General features: G+C 36.4%; 2 pseudogenes; both read left to right on the top strand.

The window, feature by feature from the left end:
* Window positions 1–6,726, top strand: part of LOC149195888 (subtilisin-like protease SBT1.7 pseudogene) — a 28,555-nt pseudogene extending 21,829 nt beyond the window's left edge.
* A 4,297-nt stretch (window positions 6,727–11,023) lies between these two features.
* Window positions 11,024–13,505, top strand: LOC149195887 (subtilisin-like protease SBT1.7 pseudogene; annotated as a pseudogene).
* Window positions 13,506–15,375: the final 1,870 nt, after the last annotated feature.

Raw genomic sequence — 15,375 nt, 5'->3', positions numbered from 1 at the left:
ACCTAGACACCTTCCTCAATATCCCCTCTTCATATTCACGTTGTATAAATATATATATTTTTTGTAAGTTCAACATTAATGAGGCTACAACATGGTCATGTCAAAGAATAACACTCGAATAGGGCGAGGAATTGAACTAATGACTTAACATCTAGGAGTGCCTTAATAATGCACCTTATCACTATTTATCCAAGACCTCGTGGATGGTCTATTTTATAAATATTATTTGAAAGCAGTTTTACATATTCAATGTAATACCCTAATTTTGACACATAAATTATAATATGTAATAATTACGTATTAAGTATATAATGTGGTTTGTCATATAGAAGTCAAGTTATTTGGGTTAATTTGTAATGATCTCATTTTACATTGTACACATTCCTAATGTGGAGCTTGAGGCAAAGCCTAACTAGTGAATGCATATGGATACAAGTGGAAGGCTATGTTTATAATGTGGTTGGAATATTTTCTATGATATGCTCATGATTTTTGTATAAGCATACACGAAGAGTAAAAATTCCTAATAATATAATATCCTCCAAAATGCTTTCTTATGGAAGTAACAAGGGCACTATGATACCATAAGAGGTGAAGAGAAAATGGGGTTGCTAGGTGATTTGAGCTTGCCCTTTGTCCTTTGAAAGTAATAACCTTTCGTTCCCATGATTTCTTACAAGTTTTCCCATAGATATTTGATTTGTGGGTCTCGTCAAAAAATAAGTTTCATATTTATCATATCCTTTGGAGGGACATCAGTTTTATGTAGATAAAGGTCTTACTTTAGTTTTTTGATATAGATTCTAGATATCATGGTTTGAATGAGTATATAATGGGTTGGGTACAAGATTTAGTGGTGTCATAACTTTGAGTTTCAATATTGGAGCTATTACAGTTATTGGTTTCAAGACAATAATTGTTATGTGCAAGGTTTGAGTGCTCGGGAAGAAATGTTGCATGTCAACTATTTGGAAAATTCCCCGATGAATGTTATGTTAATTACGTTATTTTAAACTCTAATAATGATGATCTAATGGTTAAGATTCATAATATAGGCCAACACTAAGCTTATGGGATTACTCATGGAGTGAAGATTATCATACAATTGTGAGATGTTAGTGATCAAATCCATGGAACAGGAGAAAATGTGTTTTCATGTATCATACTCATGATATTTACAAATTAAAATCTATTAGTTGTATAATATTTTAGGCATTAAGAATGATTAGATACTAAATGTTCCTATAGTAAGTTGTGAGATCAAAGGATCAATTTTGGATAAGCAAATCATGATCACAGATATTCAAGAAAATGTAATGTAATTCAATGAAAAATAATGGATGACACGGGAAGAATCAAATCTATAAAATCTTGTAGTACTCAGAGAGGTATTTCCAACGAGGTATTTTATGCGCCAAATGAAGATAATATGACCAAGTTATGACCCTGGGAAGTTGGTTGGCCAAGTAACCCCAACAGGGCTCACTAACTCTTGGTGTTCCATTTCCTAGGGTTAAGGTTTTGGCTTTTTAGGGTTTTCCCGTGTTGTGGAATAATAAAAAGGCCATTGAGCCTCATTGTAACACAGTTCAGAGGCATGTAGCCCCCACATCTCTTCTTAGAGATAAGCTACTATCACTCGAGTTAGTTTATTTCCATTTCTGTATGTAAGCATATTTCAATTCTTTTATATTAATGAAATGTTATGCTACATATTTGTGTTTATGTGTATAACTGTACTTTTTTGCTTTCCTACATAAGTTTGGATCATTATCATATACGGCTACAAAATGGGTACCTTCATCAATAGACAATAAATCATAGCTTCTTTTGAATCTTCATATAGGTCATAAACCATCTAGCTTTAAACCCATGCCAAAATAACTATAAACATGTAAGCAAAGGATCATCAAAATTCTAAATGAATACCAACCACTGATCGGACTTAAGGGCCATCACTTTTAGGATTCATTCTACCTCATGGTCAAAGGACAACAAATCAAATTGATCAATGCAGCTTAGAGTGATTGGAAACTAAATCTTCCAAATCATTTTTCCTTGGCATCATCTAAGAAATCCTCCATGCAGTGCTAGGATTCTCGCGTCTTTTAGTTGAAACCTTCATATTTAGTTACTCTTACATGCAAGGGATCCGATAACCCTACAAGTATGAAAAATGAGAAATCTAGACTTCACAATCCTGGATGAACCTGCATACTAGTTTCCCTATCATGAATGGCATCTCATGTTTTATTTTTCAAAGGAATTTGTCTTCTTTTGAATTTCGATTATGCCGTAAAAGTAGGGAGTTGAGGCCCTCAAAAAATATATTCCAAATCATTATCTATATTTAACATATATGGTATTTCAAATCATTATCTATACGTAAGATGTGTTATCCTATGAGAAAAATCGCTAGTTATCACAGACTTTCCTCTGCGAGAAATGCCTTTACAAGTCAATGAATCTAGGAGGGAGATATTCCTTTTCTACACCCGTGCTAACTCCGTTGAGTAACGAACCCAGATCCCCAAAAAAAGCTTGCTTGGACAACTGATCAACTTCATGGTTAAATTTTCTGAGAATGTGATCGTTGTAAAATCTTTTGATAACTTTACCAGATGAAAATTATCATGAACAGATGGAACCCTACATCCAATCTTTGACCAATGTAGGATCTTTGTATGCTATCCATTCCAAAGTGTAGGGCACTTAAGAGTAAATAATTAGGGCAATGGAGTGGAAATAGAGGTCAATATTACCTATAGAAACATGGACGGAGCCTTAGTTTCAAAGAGGAAAGGACGCATCGACTTCACCAATTGAGGTAATATAATGGCACTCAAAGATACAAACGTGGGTTTAATCTGGCATTTAATCCTTGTGAAAATTACATGAAAATTATTCGAGTGGGTTTGAATGTTTTATTGGAGTGTGATGTATCTGTGTGTCGGTCTTTTAGTAGGTGCAAGTCCAAGAAGAATTAATGATTCTTATCAAAGTCAGATTTCCTCATGTATGGTTTACATTCTATGGAAATCTTAATTTGACACATTTGAATGATTAAACGATGGCTATGCTTTACTGTGGAAAACATGGTTTCTTCTCGATAACGTTCCTTGACAATTCCTTTTGAATATTGTATTATTTTTCATGACTATTTTTATGCTTTGGGGCATAAATTTGAAAATGCAATAATATTAAACCATAATTATCTTAATTTTTCAATCCAAATTACTACTTTTTTCCCATAATGACATGAAACTTGGACATGCATTTGAAAATGCACTAAAATCCAAACTTAATTATCTTAATTTTTCCTTCAACACTACTTTTCCCCACCATGGAAAGATATTTGTACAAGCTCCTAAGTATCATAATTTTTATCAGGGATTTTCATAACAACATTTAAATAGCGCTTAGACTATGGTATTATATATATCATGGTTTTATCAAAGAACTTTGAAATGGTCTCAAGGAACAAATGTCCTAATAATTTAGGAACATGTCAAGTTACTAAGAAGATATAATTATAATAAGTTCCTATTAAACTATGCCTTAATGCATTAAATATTTTAATGATACATGCTCAAATTAGCAATAATGACATATCCAATCCCGCAGATTCTACTTTCAGTTAGCCCTTACTCATAGATTATGCCTTGATGCATGAAATAGTTTAATGATACATGATCAAATTAGCAGTAATGACATATCCAACCCTGAAGATTATGTTATCAGTTAGTCCTTACACATAGAATATGGAGGCCTCTATGAGACATAGTTTACCTATGGGTCAAAATTTTCAGTGAGTAAAATGTTGGATACTTTGATATTTCTATGACTAAACGTCTTTGACGACCCTCACGAAGGTAAAGAAGACCTTGAGTGTGCCCAGAGCAACTTCGTACCAAATGATCCAATCTAGTAGATGGGACTTTTTATCTAGACAAAACAATACAAAACTCATGGATACATAAATATAAAACACAATTCAGGCAAGTAATGAATTATTTTAAGAGTTTCTCTTTAGATGCCCCTGGCTTGAGAAATCGCAATCCAAGGATATCTAAGTCATCAAAATCAACCCACGGGCATCTAAACCGTCAAAATCACTAGGAGATCACATCTAGCCTATGCCATTGATCCTTAACATGCTTGGATTTTTTCCCACTGACTTTTGAACTGATAACCTTCACATCACACGGTGCCTTAAGAGTACATCCCATCAACTCTCTATTCCATACTCCATGGGCAACATGGATTCAAATTTTAAACTAAATAAAATACCAAAATTATTTTGAAAAACAAGTGCAATATTGGAAATATCATTTCCATTCCTTTTTTAATAGAAATGACCATCATATCTTTTCATATATATATATATATATATATATATATATATATATAGATATATAATTATAATTTTATAAAAAAATATATTTTATTTACTATTTTATTTAATAATTTCGTAATAATATAATATTTATACACTTAATTAATTATGTGAAAGTAAAGTACATATTTTTAAATACTTTTTTCATTAATATTTCATAGAAAATATTTTTAATAAATTATGATTTTTAATAGTTATTGAGAAGTTGTAATTAGAAAATGTCAGATACCATATTACATAATATCAAAATCCTTTTGGGTTAGTTAGATATCATATTACATAATATCAAAATATTTTTGGGTTAGTTAGATATCATATAACATAATATCAAAAATCCTTTTAGGTTAGTTTGTCAGATTGAAAACCACACCTCTTACACAAGTTAATATCATTATGCAATACATTATGTCATTGGTAAATTCCAAATGAAGTAAAAAAGGTTAGCAAAAACGATCAAGAAGATGACATGAAAATATCAATAATGACTCGAATGGTTGGATTGATAGAAGGTACACGATTTAGTTTGATGCAAAGATGTTTATAAATGCTACCTAATCCTTCGTGTTCTTCCACCCAACAAAATTTCAATTCATGGAATATTAAACCAATCTATTTTTTTATTTATTTTTTAAATATAAAATTATAAACAATAATTTTCATCATAATATAATTTGAATTTGAATAGTTTATATAATATAATTTATATAATAAATATTGATATTAATATTATTTAAAAACTATAAAAATGAAATAAGGAATATAATTGATATAATAAATATTTATCAAGTTAGTATATGATAAATATAATTAGAAGATGATTTTTTTTTTGTTTTTTTTGTTTTATATAAGCTTGGTAGCTCCTTCCATTTTCATTAAAATATAAGCAAGTTACATCCAGATATGAATAGTTAGGTGGCCTTAACTTGTCCAAAGGAAAACCAAGTCTCTTGGAGACCTCACAGCATGATAAGTCATCCAGTAGCAAAAAATAATTACTCTTTCTACCCAAGCTATATTAGTTTGTATGTCTTTGCCTTGCCCAAATTCTATTTTCCTATGAACATAAAAAACAACATTCTGGAAATTAAAAGATATCTGCATATATAATAATAAAAAATTGAAACAATGTTAGCTGGGAATCCATCTCCAAACCGCTGTTGGAAGGAGGCTTAAATTTCAAAAACCTTGGCTATCATAATATTCCAATGGGAGCTAAATTAATCTAGAGAATTATTGCTCCTAATCCTGGCTAGGCGCAACTATCTCTTTGGAAAAAATATTTCAAAGGCTAGTGTTCTCACTGCCTAGATTACCCTAGGATGCATCCAAATACACCCTTTCTGAAGCTTTGCAACAGAGTCTTCTTTCTCATCAACGATCATGTTCCCAGTAATGGAAAAAGGATCAATCTTTGGACAGAGAAAATATTGAACAATGAGCCATTGGGAGACTGTCGTTTGCTTCAAGCGCTCTGTAGATGGATGAATGAGGCTAGAATGCATACTCTGTGGGACATTTCAGTTTGGCAGAATTCACGATGGGCTGGTTGGAATCTCCAAACGCCCCCAGATTTATCTATGGAGTGCGAGATCCTGCTTTCCAAGCTCCACGGATTGGCTCCATCGCTGGATTGAAAACGAGACTCAAGAGGATGGGGTACGTTGGCTAGTGGATACATCGTTGCTCAAGGTTACGCCAAGCTATGTGAGCGCCCTCACATGGCCACGAACCCTGAGCCGTGGAAAGGGATTTGGCATTATCCCTCCTTGCCTAAAATTGATTTCTTCAACTGGCTGCTATGTCACTCCAAAATCTTGACTAATGAAAATCTTCAGAAGTGTGGTTTCCACAGTCCTTCAAGGTGCAGCCTTTGTAAGGTAAATTAGGAAAGTGTCATTCATCTGATGCTTGAATGCACCTTCACTTTGCAAATTTGGACAGAATTGTTGGGAACTTTGAGTTCCATCTTCGCATTGCCTTCCTCCATTCCTGAACTTTTTGCTAAATCACTGCAAAGGTATCCCGGACCTCCCCCAAAAACCAAAATTATTAGAGCTGCTTGGTCTTCTCTTCCTAAAATGATTTGTTGGCAGGTTTGGCTTGAGCGAAATAAAAGAATTTTCAGAAACTACAAGCAGGATGCCAAGCTTGTGGTAGTTAAGATTAAATGCCAGCTAAAAGAGTGTCTGAGAGACCATAAAGACGATTTAAATCTCAGCCAGCAAGATATAAATTGGGGCTCTTCTCTTGATCTTCAGTTCGAAAATATTGCAAATAGTATCACCCTCCCCAAAGATTGGAAAATGAGAGTTTCAGCAAAAGAATTCTAGGATTGGAATACACAACAACAGAGATACTCTCTCTTTTTTTATGGGGCTGCAAAGGCCAATCTTGGAAGAGCTGGCGTAGGAGGCATCATCTTGAACCCAAATGGCATAAGGATACACAGTCTCGCCTGGGGTTTGGGCATTACTTCTAGCATTCAAGCTGAGGCTTTGGCTCTTTTCCAAGGGCTCAAGTTGTTGAAAGTGCTGAACATGAGGGAGGCTAATGTATTTGGGGACTCTCAGGTCATCATCAACGCTATGGTGACACATTCTAAGCCAACGGATCTAAGGCTTGCAAGGCTAATCTTCAGAATAACAGACCTCGGAGACTCTTTCCATAATTTGAATTTCTACCATGTGTTGACAGCTAATAATAAGGAGGCGGACATTGAAGCTAACAAAGAAGCCCTCCTTATGGTCAGAGCCTTACTCAGAGGCGGACAAGAAACATGGGAACCAATTCCTTAATTTAGATAGCTGCAATGTTTTACCACTTTTTGTTAAACCAGTCCGTATGTATTCATAAACTTGATAAAATCTCTGAAATTGACCTCATAGTAGCAGCCAAAAAGAGATGTGAGCGAAGCATAAATGCCATGGCCTTGCATGGTTACGTGGTACTTGTGAAATTAGACTCACCTTTTGTAATCTGATTTTTGGCATTAAGGCCAAGTATCAAATATATCCACTATCTGTTTCTATAAAAAAAATAAAAAACTGAAACCATCTAGCAAACTACTCCTCGATAGACTTAGACTCTACTAGAACTGGATCCTTAACATTGAAACCGACAACACTATATGTGAGAGAAGATAGGGGAGGTGATCCTCGATTCGACGAAGGCATCCATCTTGTTTTTTGCAGCTGAAACTATAGTTTCTGGAAGTTTTGCTTGTAGTTGGGGTAGTCTTGCATTGTTGTTGCCATATTCACAAAGATCTGCTCCACGACATTTCCCAAGATGCTTTTCATGGACCAGTACAGGTACAATGTCTATTTAAACTGGGTAACGCGACAACAGGTGTGCCTAGGATCTAACACCATAGCCCACCAATCCTCCACCTCAATGTCCATAGAGCCATCCTATCGATTCAAATCAGCTTCCCACTCCTCAATTAATTGCCTAATTTCTTCTCTTGTCCCTTCACGGTATGTTGTGGCCGCATCGTTTATGATGTTGGCGGCTGGTTTTGGCCTCTCGTTTTTCTCCCAGAAGAGTTGGACTGCTCTTCCTTCATAGTCACCCAGGTTCTCTTGCCAAGGACTCTGGCAAACGCAACCCGAGCCATTTCCACGAACTCACAATGCGCAATGAAAAGGTAGGTATGATGAATTGCTTGTACAGGTGGTGGACCTAGCCCAAAATATTTTCGCTTCCAGGTGACCCTACTACCCCACACACCTACCATGAGAGAAGCATGAAACGGTAATTTCCATGGCAAAATTCGATGAACTTTCTCTGGTCTTTTCTCATGCACCCCATCCTTGCCTTCCAACCCAAACAAAGACTCAACTTCCACAACCCAGAGCCAATCATCATAGTATTCAGAAGAAGAATTTAAGAGACCAATGAGACTTACACCATAAGTGCAGTTGCCATACCCAGATTGTCGCAGACCCTTGTATCTAACCCTGCAAGTACTTCCATAGAGGCAGAGGGCATGAGAATTGGCAAGATAGATAGAGAAACACTTATGGTTCTGAGGCCAATAGGCATGTAGGGAGAAAAACTTCAACCCATCCCCAGGAAATACATTAAAACTAAGACCAGAGACATAGTTGCTGACAACCCATTCGCGAGCCCAAGGATTATCAAACCAATCTAGAAGAAGAAGGTCCCAGGGGCCAACCATAGAGGCATAAATCCCATATAACCCCATCCGAGAAAGAATAATTTCGAACCAAACAGACACAGAGACCATGCCGTTCAACAGGACATACTGCATCAAGGATACAAGCACCGACAACTTCCTAAAACCCCTCTTTCTCACAATGTCAGACAATTTGACCCCATGCAAACCCAATTCCCATAACCAGATAAGTTGATGCATGGAAGAGGGAGAGAAGAAATAGGTCACATACCAGTTTACCCTCACCAGGAGTAGATTAGCCCATTGCCTCACCTAGAGCTGTGTCATTTCTCTGCACTCGGCATCACCCTTCCACACTTCTTTCCCTTGGACAAAAAACTACCACCAATTCTCACAGAGCACTTGACACAATGCTAGACCCCAAGACACAAAGTTGTTGCTACATCCTGCGAGAGTATTAACTTCTTGCATGCATGGAGTCATCGTACCTATCGCCTCAAGCATGTGGAGGGTGGTGGGTTTGAACGCCAAAGCCTTTTGCATTTAATTGCCTTGATGGGAGTGTTGTCAAAATTTTAATTGTTTTAATTTTTTTTTTAATTATTAATTAATTTACATAACTTTCGATTACAACCATTAAAAAAACAAAAAAAAAAAAACTAAATAAATATATCTCCTCTATTTGGGAAAAGAAATAAATAAGTATTGAATCTTTATAAATATCGAAATAAATAAATAATTCCATATTTTGAATTTGGAAATGTTTCCACTGGTTACAGGTTACAGAGGCAGTCTACCAGAGAAGTGAACATTGCATTTGAAATGACATCATCAGGATGATGAAGTGGTTGCGTAGAGGTCTTTCATGGAGTTGTTTCTTTGGGTCCCTTAATAATTTCTTTCTTTTCCTTTTTCTAAAAGAGTAAGTGTATGTCAAATCAAGAACCAGGAAATCTCTGTTTGAAGCCAAGACACAAATTTGTTTAATAGGCAAGGCAGAGCAGGACCCAGGTTTTATCGTCACGTTTCAATAAATGATTTGTTTACCATCACAATCACGACTTACCATCTGTGTATAAAGATTCATCGCTGCCCTCGACTCTTCATGCCTGCCCACGCACCTCTTTCTCTGTCCGTGGAGCCGAGTACCATCTCCACTTATTTCTAAAGGTATTATTCCACACAAATTTATTTTCAGGCGACACATATAACGTTTCAGTAGTTTATCAATATTCTGAGTGTTTATCAATAGTGTTCAAGAAAGAAATTTACTATGGAAGGGTGCGAAACAGTGAACATGGTGTAGGATTTGATTAGCCATTTTCAGTGGACGAAAATAAACAAAATTTTGGAACCAGTACAATGTGTAGGTTTCCAATGAACTATGGTGTAAGATTTTATTACCCAGTCTCATTTTCTATGGATCATTATAAAAATAGTTAATTTGTGGATTCCAACCTTAAATACATTTAAATCTAATAACTATGTAGATGATTTTAATATTAGTAGATGGCCTTAATATTATCTTAAATAGTTCTTTTGTTATATGAATATAATTTGGAATTTATTTTTGATATTCATAAATTTTATTCTTTACATTAAATTTTGATTTTGAATTCTTTACATTAAATTGTAGTTTTGAATTTTTGTTATTAATATTATTAATTTTGTTTTCATATTTTCTCATTCTATAATATTAATTAGCTTAGATTTATCTCAAGAATGGATCTAACATATGCTGAGAGTGAAAGAATGGATCTGACATAAACTGAGAGGGATCAAATTTATTTAACTGCAAATTTTAAATAATTTATTTAAATAACTTGTTAAAATTTAAATCTTGTTTACATAATTTTTTTTTAATTATTTTACATGAAATTATATTAGGTTATATGAATTTTACCTTAAATTTTATTAGATTATATATGGATAACTAATTAAATATGTATAGTATATTGTTTTTTCTTTTTTAATATAATTGATACTGTTTTTGTATTTAGACCAGTGTCAATCCTCGAAAGACCTCCTTACTCATAATTTTAACCAAATTAAAAAAAACATACCAAGCTGTAAAATAAGCTTTCAGCTCAATAAATCTGATACATTATCTTTTTCATTATTTTTTAACTATTTTAAACCAAAAAAAATCATATGTTTAAAAAATTCATAATTTTTATATTTTTTAAAATATTTTTTCATTATTTCTTTAACTATTTTAAAGCCAAAAAAAAAATCCTTTATCAATGTTTGAAGAATTCATCATTTTTTTTTGTGTTTTTTTTTAAATATATAAGATGACGTGGGATTTTTTTTTCACATTAAATTTTAAAGAACTTTTCCGGTGTAAAATCGTACCCGAATCCAATTTTGAATTCGAAATTGTTAACTGTGGTTGAAATTTGCGGCATGATAACTTTCCACAGTTGATGATACGCATATCGTCTTTAGAAACTAATAAAATACTTTCTTGCCATATTTGATCACGGATATTCAAGAACTACGCGTAAAAAATAATGGAAGACACGGGAAGGATCCTGGTCTTCGTAGCCTTCATCATCGCAACAGCGAGCAACGTTAATGCAATTTATCCCAAAGAAGCCGCCGGAGAGCTCCAGACGTACATAGTTCACATGAACCCAATGAAGGTTCAAATACCCGATTCTATGAATCCTGCAACCTGGTATGCATCGTTCATTCGTGATGCAGTTGTGAAAGCCGGACAATTAAATGACGAAGAATTGGTAGAATCGAGTATATTGTACACATACGATACTGTTCTCACTGGATTCGCAGCTAAGTTGAGCGGCAATCAGGTGGCCGCAATCAAAGCCATGGAGAGCTGCATGGGAGCTTATCCAGACAAACTTCTGAAGCTCCACACAACGTATACTCCCCAATTCCTGGGCTTGAAAAGAGGGCAAGGCCTCTGGTCTGAGTCCACGGGCTACGCTACGAATGTAATAATAGGCGTTCTCGACACCGGAGTGTGGCCTGAGCACCCCAGCTTTGCGGATCATAAAACCCAGTCGCCGGTGCCCTCCAAGTGGAAGGGGCATTGTGAGGCTGGTAAAGCCTTCAACGCCTCCAACTGCAACAACAAACTCATCGGCGCCCGCTTCTTCTACGAAGGATACGAGTCGAACACCGGCCAGATAGATGAAACGGTGGAATATAGATCCCCGCGGGACTCGGATGGGCATGGGACCCACACTGCGTCCACAGCGGCAGGCAACGTAATGCCGGGCGCCGACGTTCTGGGTTATGCCAAGGGCACGGCCACGGGTATGGCACCCGGAGCACGAGTGGCGGTGTATAAGGTCTGCTGGTCTCAAGGTTGCTCCGACTCCGACATCATGGCGGCAATGGACACAGCGGTGTCGGATGGAGTGGACGTCTTATCTATATCCATTGGAGGAGGCCCGCACGGCACTCCGTTTTATGCAGACAGCATAGCGGTAGGGGCATTCGGTGCGATGGCCAAGGGGGTTTTCGTTTCTTGCTCTGCGGGGAATACGGGGCCTATTTCTTCATCGTTGTCCAACGAGGCGCCGTGGATAATGACGGTGGGCGCAAGTTCCGTGGACCGAAGTTTTCCCGCAATTGTCGTGTTGGGAAACGGTCGCGCCTACCGTGGCGCATCTCTCTACACAGGAAAGCCTCTCGGAACCAAACCCAATTTGGCACTCGTGTACGGAGATTTCTGTTCGGATGGCTCTCTGGAACCCGAGATGGTCCGACGGAAAATCGTCGTCTGCGAACAAGGAGTCACAGATAGAACCGAAAAGGGGCAAGTGGTGGCCATGGCCGGAGGAATTGGCATGATACTACTCACTCCCGACGGAGGCGGAGAAGAACTCATAGCCGACGCGCACGTTCTGCCCGCTACGTATGTCGGTAACAAGGCCGCCAAGGCAATCAGAGATTACTTGAATTCAAACACAAGCCTTAGCCCATTGGGAACAATTGTTTTCTATGGCACCACTTACCACAGAGAAGAGGCGCCAATTTTGAGCTCCTTTTCGTCCCGTGGTCCGAATTCCGTAAGCCCAGACATTCTGAAGCCCGATGTAATCGCCCCGGGGCTCAACATTCTAGCAGCTTGGCCCCTCAACTTGAGCCCCTCAGGGCTGCCCTCTGATAAACGAAGAACAAAATTCAATCTCGACTCTGGCACTTCCATGTCCTGTCCCCATGTCAGTGGATTGGCTGCTCTGCTGAAAGCCGCGCATCCAGATTGGAGCCCGGCTGCTGTCAAGTCTGCTCTCATGACCACGGCTTATGTTACCAATAACAAGGGGAACCCTATAACGGACGCCTGGCTACCAGGCTCCCCTGCCACTCCTTTGGGCATGGGTGCGGGCCACGTAAATCCTGAGAAAGCACGAGAAGCGGGGCTTGTCTACGATATCGGCACTGAAGATTACGTTAACTATCTTTGCAGCTTGAACTATTCGTCTTCCGAGATTGGTGTGCTGACAAAGACACGGGTTTCCTGTCCAAAGCAAATTCCGAAGCCAGGCGATCTCAATTATCCTTCTTTTTCTGTGGTGTTTTACTCCTCTGGTAAAGCGTCTGCTACCTTCACAAGAAAGGTCACCAATGTGGGGCCTGATAATTCAACTTACTCTGTACAAGTTGTGGAGCCGTTAGGAGTGAAGGTGACTGTGAAGCCCAAAACATTGGTGTTCACTAAGAAGGATCAAAGACATCTGTATACTGTAAGCTTTGGTGTTGAGAAGTCCTCTGCCTCTGGAGCTTACGGTTCGATCACTTGGTCGTCTGGCGTCTATACGGTTCGGAGCCCAGTCGCTGTCATATGGGTGGATCGATCATTAAGCTTCCGGGATGATGACGGCCTGGTCGCTTAGATATTTAGATATTGTTGTTTATCTACGTCACTCTCATGGCGACCTACCTGTAATAAATAGTGTGCATCATATGTAAAATATAACGTAATAAAATGCATTTATTAGACGATGAATATGGATTATAACGGCATGAATAGTAGACGATGTTAAAGGATGTAGCACATATCCACATTTGATATATCTTGGTCAACCTATATTACAACTACATTTACTTAAAAAATTTCAAGCCTCGTTCCCAATACACCTTAGAAAAATATGATATATAACTAAATATAAACCCTAAATCCGTATAATTTCAATAAACTCTAAATTCTTCATCATCAATAAATAAAATTTCCCTTAATTTTAAATATAGTATTAAAATAAAATATATTTAAAATATAATTAAATTTAAAATTGAAATTAATATTCATATTTTTTTTAAATTTAAAATTAAAAACTAATTTTTTATTAAATTATATTATAATTATTAATCAATATGATTATAATTTTCATAATATAGTTATAAATTCTATACTGAATTAAACTGCAGCTCTACGTAAAATAAGTGAACAATGTTTCATATCCACGAACAAATCATGATAGTATAAACATTTGATTTAGATAATTTAATTATCTAAAAAATTAAAATTAACAATAAATGGGAAATATCATTCAAATTTGTCTAAAATTTTAATCAAACAATTATTATCAGATTTAAATGAACTTAGTACTTATATGTTATATCCGGATAGTTACTGGTAGGCATCAACATGACTCCCCTGGTAGACATCAACATGACTCGCACTGCCTTGTTCAGAGAACTATGCCACTGAGTATGATAGTCTTTGTTTTCCTTCATTATTTTTTACCAATAATGAAGAGCAAAGACCTCTACATTGTTAACCTCCACAGATGGGACATTCCATTTGGTCAACAATATAGGGACCAAGGACAATTGGGATTGATTTGCATATCCAAAAGCCCCTCCTTGTTGAAAATGCAATAAGAAATTCCTAATTTAATTTTATCCTTAATTAAACTAGGGAAAAATCAAAATTCGACATCAACAGACAACTTGAATGAGTTAACTGAGTCATTATCACTTAGTTAGCTTAGTTAATTCGAGTTGCAATGATAAATTGAGTTGTGTACAGTGATTCCTAAATTTTAGGAGCCTAAGTTGAGTTAATTTCAGTTGTAGCAATTTAATTTAGTTAAATTGAGTTATGGTTAGTTAAACTAGTTTCAACTGTTGGAGGTCTAGTGATTGGGTGCAACTTCAGTGTTTAACTAGTTAATTGAACAATCAACCTAAATTAACTCATGCATGCACAAAATTTGAGTTACCCATTTGATATTGGAGTTCAATGGTAGTGTACTATCAGTTGTAGAATATTCCAAATTGTACGAGTCACCCATGCAGTAAAAGGAAGGCCTAAAGTTATTGCGCAATTCTCATTGAGGAAATTCCTATTTAATAGGGGCTAATTTCCTGGAGGAAAAGCCAAGGAAATAGGAGCTTGGAGGCTTTGAAATTTGGCTAAGTATTGGCCAAAAGCAGTGAATCACTCAAAGGATAGAAAACACCTGTGTAGGTTGAGCTCAATGTTGAGTGGAGCATATTGTATTCATCCATATTCTTTGATATATGCAAGACAAATAGTAAGGACTTTTGAGCAGTCACTTTACCCTAGATAAAATTATGAGTATGTGTGTTGAATCTTGTTTCATCTTTATGTTGTGATTTCACGATCGATTAATTTATTTCCACTAATGAGTAGAGTAGATTCAAGTCTTTTGTTTTAGAAAATTATATAAGTAGTTTGAATCTACAAGGAATTTCTACATGCTATCAGAGTAGGAATCACAGTAGAGAAGAAAATTCGAAGTTGTCTTTGTAGGTGGATTGGATTTCCAGGGTCAATTCTTTAGAGCTAGTAGGATGTCTTTCTATGAACTGAGACTTGAGTATGCCCTTGAGGGTAGCTTGA

Source organism: Pinus tabuliformis, chromosome 2_2, assembly GCF_031772625.1.
Source record: "Pinus tabuliformis cultivar Carrire ecotype Pingquan chromosome 2_2, CPIR1, whole genome shotgun sequence".
Lineage (NCBI taxonomy): Eukaryota > Viridiplantae > Streptophyta > Pinopsida > Pinales > Pinaceae > Pinus > Pinus tabuliformis.
Note: the sequence above shows the minus strand (reverse complement) of the source record. Positions and strands in the feature narration are given on the sequence as shown.